Below are 22689 nucleotides of genomic sequence, written 5' to 3' on the forward strand. Positions count from 1 at the left end.
TTTTTTCTTCTAGCACATTTTTGGATTTACGAGATAAGTGGTTTTTTTTAAATTGCTCTCAATTTTTTAATTTTTGTTGGTGACAACAAAAATTAAAAAATTGATATTAAAATCGTTGATACAAATACAACGCCACAACAGGCAAATTGCCCAACGAGGCGGATGACTTAAGAACATCATGGATTCCCGAGCCCCCCCCCCCCCTAGCGGAACCCCCAACGAATCGGTACATGCGGGAATGTGCATGCACGTATAGTGCAACCTGATGTACAGTTTGTTTCTGTGTAATGCTTGTTATGTGTAGTGCTGCCATCTGCTACCAGTTTTCCTAACTATGAGTGAAGTGTTATGATTGAATGATTTATCGTTGTAGGACTGTTGCTCTCTGTGGAGAGACTTTTTAACGGGGAGATCGGCTCGCATTTGCGCCTTGAAGTTGGGAACCACAGAAAACCAACTTCAGCCGACCACCACTGTGGGGTTCAAACCCGGATCCTCTCATCACGAGTCTGTCACTATAACCACTCGACCACCACAGCGGCCATTTTCGGTCTTTTAAATTTTATTTTCTCTCTCAGTTCATTTTCAGTGTTTTCATTTCAGTTTCATACTTTTGTCAGGTACGCGACCATTGCTTTTTTTTTGATAATCTATTTTTTGCACCATTTTTTTTGTGTTTTTTCCCCATTTGATATATTTTCGTGAGTTTTTGGACATTAGTGTTAGCGAACGTTTTCCCGGGATATTCTCATAAATTTGTTTTTTATTTCGGGTCCTATGGTTTTAGGTTAGTGAATAGATAGTTAGATAATTTTAATAAATATAAATTGTACTTTGTAGCTTAATACTTTTTTAGTGTGTTGTATTCTTTATATACATATATATTTTCTTCGTGATTTAGTGCTGAGCATTCTATTTTACTTAATTTTTTCGTACAATCTCTTACGTATATTTCGTATTGTAATGTATTTTACGTTTTTTTAATTCCCTGTTAACGTTTCTCATTTTCCTATTTTTTAATATTATTATCTAGTTTAGCAATAGTGTTAGTATGCCTCAATCTCGACTAGTTTTGTGTAGAGCTTGTGACGGGAGATTTCCCTGGTGTAAGGGTATAGCCGCTGATAGTTTTGATTGTAAAGGGTGCTGGGATAGAGCAAGGTTGGAACTCGAGGTTGAAGCATTGCGGAAAAAAAGTTAGGGTTCTAGAGGACCTGGTTATAATGGAGCCACTTGTCGTCGAGCCACCTGTTAATGAAGAAGCAATTTCCACGAACAACGACAGTTTAGAGGGTGAATGGGTGGTCGTACATGAGGTAGAGAAGGATAGTGATAAGGGTTTAATCATCAGCGATCCTATGGTTAGGGAACTTGTGGAAACAGAGTATGTAGGGATTTTCGGGGTTTCGAGCATTGTTGTCTTCCTGGGGAGAAGATTGGCAATGTTTCAGACGTTTTTCATCACCGAAAGTTGCCCTTGCGGGTGATTCTGTGGGTGGGAACGAATCGGGTAGGAGCGAATATTAGTGAGTCTCTGACAGAGAGTACCAGGTTTTACTATTACTCCTCACTTGGGGTCACGTTCTTGAAGCTTCCCGCATTTACCGATAGGTGGCTACGTTCGGATGGGATCCATCTAAATAGGAGGGGATCTAGGAGGTTTATGATAGTCTTAGGTTAGGTTTTTTACTCCCAGACCACGTAGTCAGGAATGCGGGTTAGTTAATGATAATCACAACACTACTGACGGGGAATTACCCACCTCTGACTTGGATGGCTTCTCGATTGACACTAAATCACCGGGCAAATTAAAATGTATGTTAATAAATGCCAGGAGCTTGGGTAATAAGAAGGATTTTTTAGAAACTATGATAGTTGTGGAGGGCTTGGATCTTATAGCCATTACAGAATCTTGGGCAAACGATGGGGATGAATCTTTCTTACACATCTCAGGATACAATACTTTTTTGAGAAATAGACCTTATAGGAAAGGGGGTGGAGTGTTGATATACGTGAAATCATGTTTGAAAGCTAGAGAGTGTAACATGAAGAGAAGTGATATTGAAACTATATAGGTTGAGCTTGAGAACAAAAGACGTCAAACTTATTGTTGGGGTTTGATGCAATCAACCGAATAGGGATCCAAACTACATCGCCAAATTTCATGATGAAATTTCCTATATGTGTAAGCATAAGAGAGTTCTCATACTAGGGGATTTCAATTACCCAGGTATTGATTGGGAGAAACTTTCATCTGGAAATCAGTATGAAAGACTAAGTTGGTGCTGTGTTCAAAAAGTTTTTGTATTAACATGTATCAGAAACCCCTAGGGGTACTGCTATTTTGGATTTAGTTCTTACTAGTTCCGAGGATCTTGTTGAACATGTTTTTGTGGGGGAAGTTTTCTTCCAGTGATCATCGTAATGTCAGATTTCACTAACTTCTCCTTGGGTAAGGTTGAAGACTGGTTCCTTGTTTTCGAGAACTGATGTTTTGAGGAAAGTCAGCAGAAGTTTTCAAAGACCGGTTGGAATCAGTAGGGGTGATAAGTCAATGGGAAGAATTTAGTATGAAGTTGTCCTCTGTTTTGCACGACGCCATACCCTTTGTTCAAAAAAAGTGTGTTTGTATTCACGGATAGCATGCGTAACCTTTATCTTGAAAAGAAAAGAGCATTCAGAGAGTATAAAAGTGGACGAGGTGGCCTATCACTGTTTACTGATAAAAAAAGTGTTGAAGAAAGCGATAAGGGATAGTAAAAAGGAAGTTGTCAGATATATATATATATATATAACATTGACCCAAAATCATTTTCTCGATACATCAATAATGGATGTAAGGGGACAGTTGGCCCCCTCTCGATAAGTTAGAGAGCAATGTAGGCATGTGTAGTGCTTTCAATAACTTTTTCCCGTCGGTTTTTAATGGAGATAATGATATTCAATATACGGGTGTTGCATGGGGTAATAAAATCCTCAACGATATTCAAGTGAAAGACGTGGAGGTCCTGAATCTTCTAAAAAATGTATGTGCAAGCAAGGCACCAGGACCAAATGATATCTATCACAGGGTCCTCAGGGAATGTGCTAATGAAATGTTAGGGCCAGTCGCACAGATATACAGGAGTAGTGTTGCTAAGGGTATCATCCCAAGGGATTGGAAACTTGCTAATGTTGTTCCGATATTTAAGAAAGGTAGTAGAGAAATCGTGTCCAATTATCGTCCAGTGAGCTTGCTGAGCTCCCTCTCGAAAATTTTGGAAATTATCATCAAAAGGCAGTTTGTGTGAATAATGTCGGATAATCAGCATGGGTTCAGGAAGGGGAAGTCATGTGTGACTAACCTCCTTTGCTTCTATGATCATGTGACAAAGGCTTTGGGTAAGGGCAAAAATGTAGATGTTTACCTTGATTTCCAGAAGGCATTCGATCGTGTCCAACATGGTAAACTCTTGAAGCGTTTACACAAGATTGGGATTGGGTCAACTTGCTGAATTGGATAGAATCATGGAAGAGATAAGTTGCAACGAGTTATGGTGAATGGGAAATTCTCTGGTTGCACAGGCGTCACAAGTGGAGTTCCTCAATGAAGTGTCCTTGGCCCCATACTTTTTTCACTTTTTGGTCAATAAACTAGATCAGAGTATCGATGGGATTGCAAGCAAATTCGCAGATGACGTGAAGCTAAGCTAATGGGGTGAATCAGGAATTAAAACGATAGGGAGTTGCTACAGACCAACATAAACAGGATTGCAACATGGGCAAATGAATGGAGCATGACGTTTAGCGTTGATAAGTGCATGGTCGCTCATTTTGGTTCGAACAACCCACTTACGTGTCAAATGGTATCTATCCCGGATGCAAGTAGGGTCACAGATTTGGGAATTCTCATTGACGAGCGGCTTAGGTTTTCTGAACGTTGTTCAGCGGTGGTCAAAAAATCGAATAGAATGCTTGGTCTCATTTTCAAAAAGGTCTCTTCGCATTCTCCTAAAGTCATTCTTCCGCTTTTTCGAGGCTTAGTTAATCCGGGACTGGAGTATGCTGTAAGATTTTGGAGACCATACCTACAGAGAGAGACAGACTTGGTTGAAGGGATGCAGAGAAGAGCTACACGTGTCCTTATTGCATAGCTGCCAACTTTTGAAAATGAAAATTCGGGAGATTTTCGCGCACATTCGTATTTTATGCTAAAAACACTCCCTAATAAATACAATAGGGATTTTTCCAAATAAAATAGGGATTTTCCAAATATAAAAGTTAGAGCATAGGGAATAAAATACCTACTCAAAAACTGAAGTCAAATTAAAATAGGGATTTTACACACGTGGAAGTTAAACCCTTGGGAATAAAATTCCTACGCAAACAACAAGTGAAATTGGAGGCCAAAACTTCAATGATGTAAAAATAAATATTCTGTTCAATCCGAAACGCTGTGAACAAACATTCGGCGCGAATGACCCCAAAATCATCGGAAGATGAAGGAAAACACCGTCAATTTTTGAAGAACACTGACTTTTTGTGACACTTGCTTGATGGGTTTTTTTTCATTTCACGAGTGATGATGGTAGTCTTTCCATGACCGATGTTTATGTCCGTAACACAACTTGTACAAAAAGGGAAAGTCGGCCCTCTTCTGGAACGTTTGATGAAAGGAAATTCATCGGAATAAGTATCTTTAAAATTGATTAGATATGTTTTTGCTTATATCGCGTTATATTGCTTATTCGTGTTTTGTTATATCGCACGTTATAACAAAAGAAATTTTGACCACATGCGCGTGACTATAATCTTCAATTATTATCCAGGACTATTGGCTGCTAAGCCCTGCACGATAAGACAAACAACTTTCTTGTTACCATCAGAGGGTTTGTAAAACTTCCTTAAAAAGGGAATTTCCCCATTTACGACGTGTGACGTCATTTCGAAAGGGGAAAAAAGATACCCCACAAGAAATTCCTTAGGGATTGTTTTCATAAGCAGGGATTTTTTTTAATGAAGTAGGGAATTTTAAGGGACAATTAGGGATTTTTGTGATTTTCGTAAAAATTCGGGAGATTTAAGAACTTTTCCGGATGTCGAGCGATGAAGCTAAAATTCGGGAGATTCCCGAAAAATTCGGGAGACTTGGCAGCTATGTTATTGGCACACAGGGCTTGAGTTATGAAGAGAGACTTCATTTTTGAATATGTTTACATTGGATGAATGCAGGTGTCAAAGAGATAAGTTCAAAATTTTCAATGGGATGGATAGGATGGACCAAGAACTTTTAGTACATCACCAATCGACTGCTTTTACAAGGGGACACCAGTATCGATTGGAAAGGGACAATGCGAGGTTACGGTGTAACAGGAAATTTTTCTCTAATAGGGTTGTTAATAAATGGAATAGCTTACCCCAGGAGGTAGTAAATTTTAACACAATTGACACATTTAAAAAGAAATACGATGAGCATGTTGGGGTAAATCGAGAAGCTATCCATACTTAGAATAAGACAACCATAAAATATTATACAATACCCATAAAGAATATCATCATGTGTATATATTGTTTATAATTTTTGTGATTGTGTTTTTTAATTGGGTTACTGTATTTTTGAAATATATGACATCTATATTTCTTATGGGCATCTTTTTCTCAGCCACTTCGTTGAGCATTTTGCCTGTAGTGTTGTATTTGTATAATTGAGTTCTGGGAGCCAGTTTTCAAAGCACGAATCTCTGAATTAATAATGGTCTTGTAAAGCTTTCTAACTTATACTTGGTGTTATAGATCTTAATAATTATATGATGACATTTTATTCAATGTGTTTTAGTCTTCCCCCTCCCCATTTTTGACACATCTAACCATTTGAAGTAAGAAAAACATGAGCAAGAGCCCATTACTGTTGGCCGTCCCAAAAGGGTTGTGTACTATGCATTATTGTAGGTCCAGAAAGGGGGGTGGGGGTTGGCAGATCTCTCACAAAGTCTATTTAAAAAGTTACTGACTAATGAAAATGGGATATCGTAGGTACAGTCGGCACCGCTTAATCAGATAACAACAATCTCAGTCAACACCTACTAGAGAATTTTCAGTGTGTGTTGTCCCAGCACACAATATCCGATTAAGCGGGGAACAATTCAATTGTCATTTTACTACCTTAGTGTATTTTGCATATTGAAAACTAATGAAGGATCAAAATTAATAAAGCTTCTCGAAAAAATCTGACATCAAAAGAATGAAATTAAAATTATGTAAAAATATATTTTGTTCATTCTAATGTACCTATTCGCTGCATGTAAACAAATATAGAAATGGATTAATAACTTGAGGTTGCCCTTTCAAAGCAATTTGAGATACTGCACATATATTTTAATTAACGGAAATTGATATTTAATGAAAGAATTCACATTGAATTAAAATAATCTCAGAATTTTTTTTGCAAACCAATATGGCTTTCAAAAAAACAAACACTGAAATGGCTATTGTTGAATAGCCATTTCAGAAGTAATTTATAAACAATGGGTTTAAATAACAAATACTCCATTAGTCTTCGTAAGATTTAAAATGTGAATTTGATTATGCTGATTTGTATATTCCAACAAAAAAACTTTTTTCAGCAGGCATAAGAAGAAATGTACTAAACTGGTTTAAAACATACTATTATGATAGGCAACAACAGGGGTGTAAACAGAAATTTCGTTCGGCGGGAACCACTTTCATTTCGGGGGGGGGGGGGGAAGTGATAGAACAATAGATTTGACCATCTCTTTCCCCTATTTCGATCATTTTCTCAGATTTGCTATAATGGTGAAATCAGCACATTCTAAAAAGTAATGAAAGAAGTCCTGCAAAGATCGGTCGTAGGGCCATCATTATTTCTTGTTTATATCAATGATGTATGTAAAAGGAGTTTAAATGGTAAATTAATATCATTCGCATATATGCCACTGTCCTTTATGTTGAAGATTCAGAAATGGCAAGTTTAAAAGAAAAAGTTGAAGACCTATTTCAGATAAATATATGGCTCGAAAAATACTCTGAATATTCAAAAAACAAAATACATTTGCTTAAAAACTGAAACTATCAACCATGAAACTGATATATACACATAAAGATACACAATCACTGCTTGTGCCAATTGAGCTTGCAATGCAATTGTCAAGAAATTGAATTAGTTTATGACTATGATTATTTGGGAAGTATAATACAGCATGATGTTAAATGGAATCTGCAGTGTGAAAAAATAATGAAAAAAATTAGGATCTATGCAGCAATCCTATATAAACTCAAAAACACGATTGATAAAAACTTTCTAAAGGATATCTTTAATGCATGGTTTATTCAATAATAATACATAGAATTTGCACCTGGGGTGGGGCATACGATACAAATATACAATGATTAAATAGCACTTACAATAAATTAGATCGCTAATAACAAATACTAACTCTAACAACAATAGAAAAGAATGTCACACTAAAACATAGGCAAATCTATATATATAGAATTATAAAATTTGTGATGTTGCTTTCAAGGCTAACCATGAAAAGCAATATAACAGAACATCTACTTGATATAGGAATATTTATCAAGTGCCAGGAGTCAATAAAACATTATTTAAAAAGAGTTTGTTACATTGCCCCTAAAATATCAAATCTTTTTCATGCAATGAACCGCATGAATATGAGCTCAAATTTCAATATTTACTCATTTCCAAAAGATATAAACTATGAAGAAATCATGTAATAAAAACAAATGGTGGATAACAGTAACAATATGCAATACTGATTACACAAATGAGATGGAAAATGAAAGTACACATAACTTATACAAATATGAGGCCACAACGGGCAAAATGCCCAATGAGATGGCTGAGAAAAAAATGCCAATAACAAGTAAGGATGTCATATTACTAAAATACAGCAACCCAATTAAAAATACAATCAAAAAATTATAAACAATGTATATATACACAAAAAATTATAAACAATGTATATATACACAAAATATTATACAATGCCCATAAAATGTATTTATAGTTGTCTTATTCTAAGTGTGGATAGGTTCTCAATTTACCCCAACATGTTTGTCATATTTCTTTTTGAACGTGTCAATTGTGTTACAATTTACTACCCCCGGGAGTAAGGTATTCCCTTTATTAACAACTCTATTAGAGAAAAATTCTGAGACACCATAACCTAGAATCGTCCCTTACCAATCGATACTAATGTCCCCTTGTAAAAGATGTCGATTGACGGTGTACTAATAATTCATGGTCCATCCTATCCATCTCGTAGAAAATTTTGTGTTCATCCAATGTAAACATATTCAAAAAATGAAGTCATTCTTCATAACTCAAGCCCCTTGTGCCAATAAGGACATGCATAGCTCTTCTCTGCACCCTTTCAACCAAGTGTATGTCCCTCTGTAGGTACGGTCTCCATACCTTACAGCATACTCCATATTAAATAATCCTTTTTTATATTTTTTATTTTAATATAAAGAGAGCAAAAATTTTAAAAATAAATTAAAAAGTCCTTGAAAAATGAATGACGGTTGCCATGTGCCAACAGACAATAGATTATTTTCGTAGACCAACTGGAAGGACACCCACACAAGTCCCTTGGGGGAATTACAGAGTGAATATTCCTAATGTGTTTTTTTGTTTCTGTTTTTGTCTTTTGTATTAGATTGTATTTGTAGCGTTATCAAAAAAAAAAATTATTGAAATTGAATGAGCGAAATAATGCCAGAACTAATGCAAATTCATAGTAAATGAAACTTCAAAATTAAAGCAAATTGAATGGAAGAAATATCAGAATTAATGAAAATCCACTATTCAATGAAAACAATGATTCCAGAATAGAAAATATTTAAAGAAATCATTTCAAACTTATGAGAATTGATATTCAATGAGGAAAATGAATATTTAATGAGAGAAATCACTCATCAGAACTAATGCAAATTGATTACTTATCAAAGGAAATTTCAGAAACAACTAAAATTGATACATAATGAAATAATTTCAGAACTGCTGTGAATTCATATTCAATGAAAAATACTTCATAATTGATAAGAATATATACTTAAATTTATATATTTATTTTAATATAGTCTGTATGGAATCTGGTAACAGTAGTGAGCGGTCAACCATGTCGCAGTCTGAATTTTTATTTATTTTATTTAAAAAAAAGAAAAAAATTCCCTGTATAATGTAAAATTTTAAAATCACACCTATATTCTCGATGTAACTTATTTGGATTAATTGGAGCCATCAAGTAATCTCTCTAAAAATGTGCTGTATCATGACCGATTCCAAGTGTTTCTTATCCTCAGAAGTTCTAATCTCAATAGAGAATGGTATGAACTGCTCGATTTGTGGAAATATTGCTCACTTTTATAAATTTATCAAAATTTATTTTGCTCATTATCTTAGTCATAGATCTCAAATAGAGAGAGAGAGAGAGTCAAAGTTGGAAATAATTTTAGTGATCCATTAGAAACAATCAAAAGGAGTACCTCAGAGCTCTGTTCTGGGACTATTAATATTTAATATATTCATAAGTGACCTTTGTGACATTGAATTAAGTGGTAAAATCATCACATTTGCAGATGACACAGTATTGCTTTATTCAATTGATGATGATAATTCACTAGCCAGTTTGATAAACACGATTTATTGTTAATTCGTAATTGGTTTATCTGTAACGACTTACAAATAAATGTAACAAAAACTAAGTTTATGTACTTCTCTTCTATGGCTAATATAAACTTCAACCATATAATTTGATATTCCATAATAATTGCCAAAATATTTCAACTTGTAATTGCCAGTCAGTCTCCAACAGGTTTCCACGATTAAATACCTAGATATTCATATTAATCATAACCTAATGGAAAACTCATGTAAAATATTTGCAAAGTAAACTTTGCTTGACATGGAATGACCTTAAAGTTTTGAAGATATGCGAATAATATTTCACACGGTTAATAAGGATGGTAAAAGCAACAAAATAAATAAAAAAATCATTGAAATCTGAGACTGTGTCACTTTGCAATGTAATTTACAAATTACATTAGGGTCATTCCATGTCAAATTAGCCGGCCATGACACCCAGTCTCAGGTTTCAACGATTTTTTTTTATTTTGTTGCTTTTACCATCCTAATTAATTGTGTGAAATATTATTCGCATATCTTTAAAACTTTGAGAAAAAAAATGTTGAAATTTATCAAAAAATGATACAGATGACTTTTCAAAGGTTCAATTTTTAAGCGGCATTATTTGAGAAAGTAAATATAACTTTTCCAATTTTCAATATATTCAAGTGAAATTTTCACCAAAGTGTTCATAAAAAAAACATACAAAATATGAATAAAAATAATTCATACACTTGCATTTGAAATTTACATGCAAAAAAATTATGTAAACTTTGTTTTTGTAGAATTTTTCGTTAAAAAAAATAAATTTTTCTAACATTTTTAGACCAGGGCACAGCAGTTACCAAAACAACTTTTATTTTAAATTTCTCCTAAATATATGAAGTAACATACTGGAGGAAAAAAATAATGGTTTTTTCACCGTTAATATGTTTATTCTGGCTCGCAACACAAAATTCATCAAAATAAGACTGGATCACTAAGATTTCAAATCATTCAACTAGATACTGAAATGCAACCCATCATCCCAGATTCCAATTATTATTTTTTATTTATTACTTCTAGTATCATTGTTGGCATTGTAAAATTTCATGTACATATCTCAAAAACTTTAAGAAACAAAATTTTTTCTAACCTCACAAAACCTCTTAGGCTTTGAAAAGTCATCTGCATCATTTTTTGATAAATTTCAACATTTTTTTTCTCAAAAAGTTTTAGAGATATGCAAATAATAATTCACACGGTTAATAACATAAGGTTGGTAAAAGCAACAAAAATAAAAAAAATCATTGAAATCTGAGACTATGGGTGTCACTTTGGCATTTTGCCGGGTGATTTGAAATGGAATAACCCCTTACCTAAAACCATATATAGATCACTCATTCATGTTAACACTTTATTACTCATTATTTCATTCCCTTCTATTATATAGTTTGGCTATCTGGGGTGAGGACTTCGTTTCAAATCTTACACCAATAATTAAACTCCAAAAAAGAGCAATAAGACTCATCACAAGTGACTATTTGACTCCTTCAAAAAAACTTTTTCACTGTCTTGGAATCCTTCTCCTACGTCAGCTTTATTTCTACAAATCTACTATAATTATTTTTACACGAAAATTTGCTTTACCTTTGAACAGTTCCTGTTTCTCAGATTGAACAATATATACTCTCTACCACTTATCCACAAACTCTTCTGAAGAAGCATTTTACTTACCTCATCCCAAAATTTTGAAACTCTTTATCACCTAATATCCTTAATGTTACTAATTTATTACCTTTCAAAAGACTATCTTTTTTCAATCAATGTCATCAAGTTTTTCTTTTGATTTGCCCTATGCTCCTCAATCAGTTAAATTATGAATCTATTTTATCTTGCGCATTGCAACATTATATTGATTTTTGTTATTTGTATATATATATATATATATATATATATTATCTGAAAATCATGCAATGTGTATTTCATATAATTGCACTCCTTGTTGTTGCCAAAAATACTACAAATTATGTGAAAGTTTTATTTTGACATTTGATTTTTTTTTTAAACCCCCTCCTCATTTTCGTAAAACTGTGCGTGTGCATGTGTGTGTTTCTAATATTTTGTTTTTCCATTTTAGTTTGTTGATATTGTTCACTCATAAGCAACTGTGTTCCTTATTATTCATTAGAAACTTGCAATGTATCATCCAGTATGGGTCTCTAGACCTCTTGGCTGAGTTTTTTTGTTTCATCTTGTATTTATGTAAAAAATTAAAACAATACATTCAAATGTTTTTGACAAATGTTCTCTACTTGAGAAAAATATCATTATAGATTTAATTCAGATTGATATTTGCTGAAATAAATTCCATAATTAGCATAAATTGGTACTTAATTGAAATCAGTTCAGAATTAATAAAAATTCATATTTAATGAAAGATTACTCCACAATTAAAAATTTAAATTTAATTAACAAATAATTTTCAAATTAAGGCAAACTTGTATTTAATGAAAGAAATAATTTCAGAATAACTCCTTTAAACACACAGCTATATTAGTCTACTACAGAGGGTCTCAAAGTGGGTAATATCACCTCCTAAGGGGTGGTAAAGGCTACCAGTTTAGTATAGGATGCTATGAGCTGACTTGAGTTGGGGGGGGGGGCAAACGGGAATAAAAGATGGGAAAAACAGGAATCTAAAGGGGGGGAAATGGAACAAAAGTTTGGGAGACTATGCTCTATTATAACTGGCGAGGGTTGAACACTGGGAAATTAACCCCCTCAACCATTAATTTTTTGAGGGGGGACCCCCCCCTCCAGGGTTCTTCAGAATTGTTACAAAGTACTGTTGTCAACAATTATTATGATGTTCACTTTCACAAAACCATCATTCATAAAAAATTGTAAGAGCCTCAGCAAGTATGTTCAACAGTTTAGGGCCTCATTTGTTTATGCAAGAAAAAGACACTGGTATTCTAATTAAAATAACATAGAAGAGTCTATTTAAAAGAAAATTGATATTTCTATTCCATAAGGAATATCCTGAGCATGCAAAAGAGTTAAATCCATTAACTAAATACTCAATTTTGCAACGCATATTCAAGAAATTAACAAAAAGTATTTGTAAATACTTGAAATTATTACTTACAATTGAATATGTCGTTAATTTTACACTTTAAGGGTCATATATTCTCAGAGCTGCCCTTAGGGGTGGGCAATAGGTGTGGTTTCACCTACTCTCACGCTTTAAGAAGGTCCAGAACTCCTAGAAGTGAAAAAACAAAACACAATCACCGAATTAACCCTTTTTTCAACTCGAGAGATCACAAAAATTTGTTTTCCCATTGGTGAATTCATTTTGTTTCTAGTTGTGGATTGGAGAGGGCCAAATATCCCGAATCAATTAGGGATGCCTGAAAACTTTCACAAATTATTCTGGAATTGTTTCTTTCATTAATTCTGAATTTTTATAAATTTTGGAATTGTTTCTTTCATTCATTGATTCTCAATTTTCTCCATCCATTGTGAATTATATCATTTAATAATTCTGGAATTACTTATTTCAATTATTCTGCTGAAATAATTCCGAATTTTCATCAAATTATGGAACTATTTTTTCATTAATTTTGGTCCGCAAAAGTGGTGACCGTTAATCAGGGGATTGAAATGCATACTTTTATTATACACTGGGGGAAATTATTTCTCCGTAAAAGAGCGGTGACCGCATCTGAGGTGGCGTTTTTGCTACATTTCTTTTATTACTTCCGAAGCAATAAAATAAATGTGGGTGTGTGTGTAATATATATATAACATTAGGGATACGACGACGACGCCCCCGAAAATGTCAAGACACCCTCGTCCCCTTTTATTCTCGCACTGAGCACCACGTCTGGTAGAGGTGACTGCATATTCAGAGCCATGCCCCCCCCCCCTTAAGGGAGGCCGACAAGGCTCCAGCCCTCGGGCAAGGGGCAACGTTCACAATTTTTCCCCCCTTTTTCATGCTATAAATTCGTGACAAAGGGCCCCGCGAAAGATCCCAGCCTAGGGGCCCTGCTCCAGGATGTGGGGGCCATGTTCAAGCACTGTTTTCTATAAATTTCTCGGATTTACAAAATAAGTAAATTTAGAAATTAACAGCAAAACTCACCAGAAATTGAATTTCCTCTGAATAAAATTCTTTCTCGGGAAAACAACAATACAGGAGGTGCGGGAGGCAGCAACGTCACTGATGACGCTTCCAAATTCAACTGCGCAGTAGAATTTTTGCGATCGTCTGCTCTGGAATCTGGCGGGAAAACTTCAAGCCTTCTCATTGGTCATCGGGCCGGCTTTCACATCCGGGAGCTCTTACTAATTTGTTTATACTGCTATTATGAAAGACAAACAGCTGGAGCTAAAGTCGTCTGCTCCTCTCTCTCTCTCTCTCTGACCGCGAAATTTCAAGCCCTACGATTGGTGGATTGTCGTTCCGTGGAAGCCGGGGATTTTGAAAACCAAAGAGCAGGAGGAGGGGGAAGGAAAAAGGAGAGGCCCGAAGAAAGTCACGTGTGGGGGGGGGGGGGAACTCAGCTTAAGCATATTTCATGAAACATTAAAATAAATTAGGAATTTCCTTTTTTTTTTAATTTTAGCAAATTAATGAAAGAAACATCCTCAGTTGATATTGGGGTCGCCTTTGCCGGATCCAATGATGTCTTAATAATGTCGTGGCCATAGTCCTCTCCTGACTTTATATATTCAGTGACCCAGAGCCATTGCCGCAACTAGGGGGGAGCAGGCGGGACTTGTGCCCCGGGCGCTAGACCCGAGGGAGCGCAAATTTCATTTTGAAACCTTTCCTTCAATATTACAAGGGGGCAGGCCCGTCCGTCTTAAGAGCATCATGGGCCCCCGGGCCAAGTGATCTTTCTGAGGCCCTACAAGGCGAATTCTCGTAAATTTCCACCGGATCTCATTTTTGTGATGCCCTTTTTCTGTTGAGGCCCCCGGGCCGTGCCCGGGTGGGCCCATGCCTTAAGACGGCACTGCAAGGGGGGGGGGCGCCAAAATGCGCGCTTGCCCCGGGTGACCAAGCATCTTGTTGCGGCCCTGCCCAGAGCCACCCATAGGGATGATCGAAACGTGCGGTTGCATCGGCCCCACAGTTTGGGAAGCACTTGCAATATTAGGAGGGGAGAAAAATATACATAGCCTACATAACATGCATGAAGGTCATTCAAGCATCAATATGGGGGGGGGGGGTGGTCCGGATTTGTTAACTTTTGATGACGCGGGGGGGGGGGGGTTTGAATGATATTTACGTCCATCAACCACCCTTCATAAAAATATGAAATATTCTTGATGGCGTCTTTAGTGGGAATGCCAAAAAACGAGTTCTCTAAACAGCCACTTCGATGGTCTCTAAACGTTCGATGTTCCCTCAAGTGCTCTAGAAATGTGTCGCGGGTCGCTTAAGTGCTCTGGACCTGTGTGCCACGCGTCTCTCAAATGATCCGTAAATATGCTACGGGTAACTTGAGTGATGTAGAACTGCACTGCGGGCCGCTAAAGTGCTTCTGTTCAGCTAAAACTGTTCAACACGTCATTTAAGGGATCCCCAAATGTACTACGGACCGCTCAAGTGATCTGTGAATGTGCCACGGGTCGCTAAAATGATGTGAATGTGCCACGAGCCTATTTGAGTGATCTGAAAATGCGCTAGAGCCGCTTAAGGGCTCTGGAGCTACGTGTCACTTAAGCGATCTGTAAAAATTTTCCACCTAGTTCATTTTTACCAAATTAGGTTTGGGGTGGCAGGGCCGTCTTAAGAGCATCATGGGCCCCCGGACCAAGTGGTTTTTCTGAGGACCTACCAGGTAAATTACAGAAAAATTTTAACCAAATATAATTTTTGTGAGGCCCCTCTTCTCTCGAGGCCCCCGGGCCGTGCCCGGGTAGGCCCATGCGTTAAGACGGCACTGTGGGGTGGCTGGTCACATCAGATAAATCCCGCGCACTACGAGGTAAGCCTATATGGCTCAGAGGGTGGATCGCAATGAATTTCTTAAATAAAAATTTTGAGTTCTTAGCCCTCAAATAGCAATTAACAGAAATTGATTATAAAAACACGTGAAAAAGTATTATCTCGCGATATTTTATTTTAAATATTTATTGCATAAAAAATGAATTTTTGATCATTTGGGGGGCGTAGGGGCTGATGTCCCCCCCCCCACGCGTACGTCTCAGATGTCAATATTCGTTAGGAGGTAGGGGGCAGAGAAGACGAAATTTTGCTGACAAGGAGGGGGGGCTCAAAAATGGCTAAAAATCTGCTGACGTAAGGACTACTTGACTACTACTACTAATGAGTACTTGAAGGGCCGGTCTAACGAGAAAGAGAGGCCTATGGCCATCGAGCTGCTATTACTGGTCGGAGCATCCAGCTGCCGCGACGTCGTAGACATCAAATGCAAGGAAATCACGTGACTCGGTGAAAACAAACATCGTTCGCCCACAGAAATGTACAGTTCGGTCTCTAAATATTTCGTTTTAAAGATTAAAAAAAGGATAAAGAACTCATCTATAAAGATTTAAAAAAAAATTAAACTATTTATTTCATTAATACTGGAATAATTTCTTTCGTTAATGCCGAAAAATTTCTTTCATCAATACTTGAATTTTCCTTCATTAATTCTGGAATTATTTCCTTTATTAATTATTATTTCTTTCATTACGTCTGGAATAATTTCTTCCATAAATTCTGGATTTGTTTCTTTCATTAATGCTGAAATTATTTCTTTCATTAATGCTGAAATTATTTCTTTCATTAATGCTGAAATTATTTCTTTCATTAATGCTGAAATTATTTCTTTCATTAATGCTGAAATTATTTCTTTCATTAATGCTGAAATTATTTCTTTCATTAATGCTGAAATTATTTCTTTCATTAATGCTGAAATTATTTCTTTCATTAAATGACCCGCTGAACATTTACAAGGCACTTGACTGACCCACGGCACATGTCAAGATTAATTAAATGGTCCGTGACATATTTACAATTCACTTGAGTAACGTGCGGCACTATGTGAGAGGAATTAAGTGGGCCGCGGAGCTGCTTAAGTGATTTGTAAATGCGCCGCGGTTCTCTTAAATAATCTGCAAATGTGCAGCGTGTCAATTAGGTGATCTGGGACTATGTCGTGGAGCACTCAAATAATCTGGAACAGCATACCAGGTCACTTGGGTTACCTTTAAATGGGTCGCGGACAGGGCCGGATTAAAACGTTTGACCGTAAGCCATCTTCAACCAGTTACTCGCGAGCAACACTGTGCTCCCCTGAAGCACCTAGAGCGCTCGATGCTCGTGTTTGATTTCGTGCTCGCGAGCACTTGATCAACGTTCCAATAACATTACGTCGCACAAATTACATTCAAGGACTGAAATCGTCCTGATTTCATGCATTTGTATGTCAAACTTGCAGTAAGGGTGCTCTTCTTTTGATGATGCGTACAGGCAGTGCTCGCGACTAGAAAAAGGTTGAAGGTCTCTGCCCTAAGAACTTTTGGTGCCCCCGGGTCCCTAAAAGCATGTTTTACTCGATATTGAATCTATAAATGAAAAATAAATTTACATATGAAATTTTATGTTTCAGAAGTAACTGTAACTAAGAGGCAGAATAAGGATTTAAATATTTTTCACAAGAACAGCTTCAAAAGCAACCACGGACTATCGACCTGGCCGATATTACTTACGGGCACCTTATTTTTGGTGAACCACAATCATTGGATACCTGTTCTTTCCGATACATTTTCGAGTCGTTAAATCTGTTAGGCCGTCCGCACACGGAGCGATTTCCTGGCGTGCGAGCTACACACACACACAACAACACATACACACACGACTCTTTCCCCCCCCCCCCCTCCCTGACTTCTCAACTAAATGGGTTGGGGACCGCCAACGCCGCGATTGCTTGGCAATTTTTACGCATGGCAATTGCCGAGCGAGTGATTGGTGTTTCGAGCGACGTGAAAAGAAGTGCGATTCTAATCGAATCACCCAAATCGTCAGGAAAAAATGGAGGTCTTCAATCTGAAATTCCTCTGTCTGGTTGAGAAGTATCCAGAATTATACGACTACGCGAGGCCCAGTTACTCCAGGAAGGATGCTGTTGAGAAAGCCCTGGAGTGAAATTGGCAAGGAAGTAAATTTGTCAGGGGGATTTTATGTAGCATTTTTTTTCATACAATAAACAATACTTATTCGGCAGTGTAGCTGTTTTTTCATTGTTTACATATATGAAATTGATGAAAACTGGACACATCTTCATGGCATTCAGTCAGCATGGGACGAATTTCTATGTATTTCTTGGCTTAATATAAAGTAGGCTTTGGGTTTTGATGGGGGTTCGTGAGAAATTCCAGCCGGGAGGTAGGCCTAAAGCATGTGCTTTGAGCCCGGTTTGCAATGTTATCATGATTAAATTTTTCGCTAAACATTTTAAAATGTGATTTTTTACTTTAATGATTTAATAAATGTATTAGGTGGGCATAACAATTTCCTCGTTACATTTTCTAAAAATGTTTTTAGAAATCCCAGCCCTTTTATTATATTAATGTGTTTAAAAATAAATGTGTGCATGTGTGCAGTAGGTCCTTGATAAGTGACTACCCTGATAACTCAATATTTGTGATGACATTATCATAGTCGGCACAAAACTAAATTCAATGGGGAGAAACCTGTCTATATATACTCAACACAAGAAGTTTAAACCCTGTTTAAGTCAACTAAAATTTGTGCTGTATTATTACCATTAATTTGTCAAATTACCTGTGCATTGGTTTCATTGTGTTTACACGCAGTTGCGTCGGAGCTGGGAGTGCTGTGGATATTCCATCACCCACGATAATGTGTGGCCAGGGTCCGAGCGCGCACTCGGTGAATATCGGCGCAATCTCCGTTATTTTATAATAGCACATCCACAGGAATTTAAAACAATAAACGAAGGATATAATTTCAGCATCGATGAAATACAGTAAAACCTGTCTTCAATGGAATCGTAAGGGACCGAGATTTTTTTCCCCGTCGAACACAGGTTCCGTTAAAGACAGGTTTCTTTACTGTAATTCCAAAATTAATGGAAGAGATAATTTCAGTATTAACGAAAGATAATTTCAGTATTAACGAAAGATAATTTCAGTATTAACGAAAGATAATTTCAGTATTAACGAAAGATAATTTCAGTATTAACGAAAGATAATTTCAGTATTAACGAAAGATAATTTCAGTATTAACGAAAGATAATTTCAGTATTAACGAAAGATAATTTCAGTATTAACGAAAGAAAATTCCCGAATCAAGGAAAGAGATGATTCCAAAATTAATGAACGATAATTCGAGCATATGAAAGGTAATTCCAGATTGATGAAAAAGTGATAATTCTAAAATTAATGAAAGTGATAATTCCAGAATTAGGGACAGAGATAATTCCAGCATTAATGAAAGATCATTCCATGATTAAGGAAAGAGATGATTCCAGGATTAAGGAAAGAGATGATTCCAGGATTAAGGAAAGAGATGATTCCAGGATTAAGGAAAGAGATGATTCCAAAATTAATGAAAATGATAATTCCAGCATTTATGAAAGATAATTCCAGATTGATGAAAGAGATAATTCCAAAATTAATCAAAAAGTGATAATTCCAGAATTAAGGAAAGAGATAATTTCAAAATTAATGAAAAAAAAAATTCTGGAATTAATGAAGGAGAACTTCAGTATTGATGAAGTGATAATTACAAAATAAATGAAAGCGATAACTGCAGCATTAATGAAAAAGATAATTTCAGCATTGATGAAAGTGATAATTCTAAAATTAATCAAAGAGATAATTGCAAAATCAATGAAACATAATTCCAAAACCAATGAAACATAATTCCAAAACCAATGAAACATAATTCCAGAATTAATGGAAGATAATTCATAATTTGAGTATTATTGGAAGATAATTCCATAATTAAGAAGTGATATTTCCAAAATTAATGAAAAAGAAATCCACAACTAATAAAAGAAAAAATTCTAGAATTAATGAAAGAGATGATTTCAGCATTGAAGTGATAATTGCTGCATTACTGAAAGATAATTCCAGAATAATGAAAGATAATTCCAGAATAATGAAAGATAATTCCAGAATAATGAAAGATAATTCCAGAATAATGAAAGATAATTCCAGAATAATGAAAGATAATTCCAGAATAATGAAAGATAATTCCAGAATAATGAAATAAATAATTTCAGCACTGATGAAAGTGATAATTCTAAAATTAATCAAAGAAAAAATTATAGAATTATTGGAAGATATAATTCCAAAGTCAATGAAAGAATGAAAGAGGTAATTTCAGCATTAATAAAGTGATAATTTCAAAATAATTGAAAGCGAAAACTCTAGAATTAATGGAAGATCATTCTAGAATAAATGAAAGATAATTCCAGAATTAAGAAAAGAGATAATTCCAAAATTAATGAAAGCAATAATTCCAGCATTAATGAAAGAAATATTTTCAGCATTAATGAAAAATTGATAATTTCAGCACTAATGAAAAATTGATAATACCCAAATTAATGAAAGAGATAATTCCAGAATAAATGAGATATAATTTTAGAATCAATGAAAGCAATAATTCCAGCATTAATGAAAAGTAATTTCAGATTGATGAAAAATAATTTCAGATTGATGAAAGTTATAATTCCAACATTAATGAAAGAAATAATTTCAGCATTAATAAAAAATTGATAATACCAAAATTTAATGAAAGATAATTACAGAATTAATGAAAAAAATAATTTCAGCATTAATGAAAAAGTGATAATTTCAAAATTAATGAAAGAGATAATTCCAAAATAATGAAAGAGATAATTCCAGCATTAATGAAAGAAATAATTTCAGCATTAATGAGATATAATTTCAAAATCTATGAAAGAAATAATTACAGAATTTATGAAAGAAATAATTACAGAATTTATGAAAGAAATAATTACAGAATTTATGAAAGAAATAATTTCAGCAATAATGAAAGTGATAATTCCGAAATTTATGCCAGAGATATTTCCAAAAATAATGAAAGAGGTAATTCCAGAATTAATGAGATATAATAATTAATAAAGGAAATAATTTCGGAATTAATGAAGGAAAATTCAAGAATTGACGAAAGAAATTATTCAGACATTTATGAAAGAAATGATTCTAGTATTAATGAAATAAATAATTTATTTCACCTTTAGATGAGTTCCCAATCCTTTTTTTTAATTTTTAAAACCCAATATTTAAAGACCGAACTGTACTTTCCTAAGGGTAACTTGCCAGTCGCGGGGGTTGGATGCTCCCCCTAAGCTCAATGGCTAGAACTCCCAATGCTACCGCACATGGAAACGTGGGTATAGTCTTTTTTTTTAAGATATCGTTGGTACTGCCATCTAATGTCGAAATCAAAAGTGACTTATATGGTGTGAATGAAGTTCAGGTTGAAAAACTATACTCTTTATTCGACTCAGTTCCTTATAAACAAAGCTCATAAACCGAGCTGGATGTTTGAACTAAAAGTTCGGTTATTTTATCTGGGCATAAGGAGAAATCCAAAACAAACAACCTCTTAATGAGCAGACGACAGGCAGAAAGTCGCTTTGTTTGGTTCCTTACAGGCTAAGCTCATAAACTGAGCTGACTATTCGAACTAAAAGTTCAGTTATTTTTCATGATACGAGGAGACGTCCAAAACAAAGAACCTTGGAAGAAGCAGACGACAGAGAATCTGAGGATTAATGAGAAAAATTGAGATGGCAGTACTGTCGGTGCTGCCATCTAATCTCAAAATTATCAACAACTCAAACGGTGATGGAAAAAGAGCGAGAGCAAAGAGAGAGAGAGACATCGGGATTTTTTTAGAATATTAACCATCATTGACTTCGTAATAAATATGAACCAAAAAATCATTGATCAAAATGGGGGAAAAAAAGCTTTTATGATAATTTACTTACGCATGCAAATTATTATTATGATAATTACTTATGCATGTAAATTATCATGAAATTTTTTGAGACGAAAATTTCGGGAACTTGTAATAATCAATAGATTAATTATATTTTTTAATAAATAATTATTTTTTCTAGAAAGAATGTAATTATTTCTTTCCATAAAAATATTCCGACAATTTGCATGATCGAACACATAAGTGAAAATACGGATTATATGTGGTCTTCCGATAGGGTTACCAGATTCGAAACTGAGCAAGGAGGACACCTGGCACTCACCTTAGATAACGCTAACTTTTTCAAATGTTTGAAACAGATGGCGCCACTATACTGACGGTAAAATTATATAAAAACGTAATTAAAGCCAGGTTTTCCTAGGCAGTGGCGTAGGAAGGCAGGTGCAGGGCCGGTCTTAGACCTAGTGGCGCCCCCCGCCCCAGGCGTGAATTCAGAGTGATGTGTCACAGGAGGCAATTTTTGACGGGACAGATTCATTCTACCATATTATCAGAGTCTTGGTGTGGTGATCGTTCTCATCCCCCCACACCTCTTGCCAGAACGGGATTACTGCTATTTTACTAGTAAACAAGCATAAAACCCCAACTTTTTTGATTTAATTATGAGATTTAAAAACGTTAAAAAAGCAAAACGTCACACATTTATGCAGGATACTCATCATCACAAAGGATCTATCTTCATCACACTTATTTTAATTGAATTTTATGGTAAAATGCATGTAGTGCACGCATCACGTACGGGCAAAGCTGATAATAAAAATGGTTAAATTAAAGTGATATTTCCGCGTACGATTTCTTTCATATTTATAAAACTCACGAACTCTTCATTTGAAATTATCCCCTTTCAGACCTAGTACTAAGAAACAGAAGGGGGTAGGCAAACACTAGCTAAAACACTGGGCCCTGCAACTTGGGCAGGCCCGTAACTGGGGCAACTTGGGCGGTGCCCAAGCCGAATTGGGAGGGGGGGGGCCTTGTAACTCCTTTTTCTGAGCATAACCATTTCAAGGAGACCCCAGGAAAAGACTGCTCCCGAGAAAGC

The 22689-nt window shown here is 35.4% G+C and overlaps 1 long non-coding RNA gene across 5 annotated transcripts in view; it reads right to left on the minus strand.

Moving 5' to 3' along the window:
* The window catches only part of LOC149080712 (uncharacterized), a 37031-nt gene extending 23171 nt beyond the window's left edge, over positions 1-13860 (minus strand). The window contains exon 1 of one of the 5 annotated variants that reach the window (XR_016193371.1): positions 3408-3881. This is a non-coding gene — a long non-coding RNA (uncharacterized LOC149080712). Of the gene's footprint in view, positions 1-3407; positions 3882-4287; positions 5045-12773; positions 12861-13775 lie in introns of those variants that run through there. The other 4 variants (XR_016193375.1, XR_016193374.1, XR_016193373.1 and 1 more) reach the window with 4 other exon arrangements.
* Between the last annotated feature and the right edge of the window lie 8829 nt (positions 13861-22689).

The sequence above is a fragment of the Pholcus phalangioides genome, unplaced genomic scaffold (assembly GCF_987345545.1).
Source record: "Pholcus phalangioides strain wild (caught in Gottingen) unplaced genomic scaffold, Ppha-v1.0 ptg000010l_1, whole genome shotgun sequence".
Classification (NCBI taxonomy): Eukaryota; Metazoa; Arthropoda; class Arachnida; order Araneae; family Pholcidae; genus Pholcus; species Pholcus phalangioides.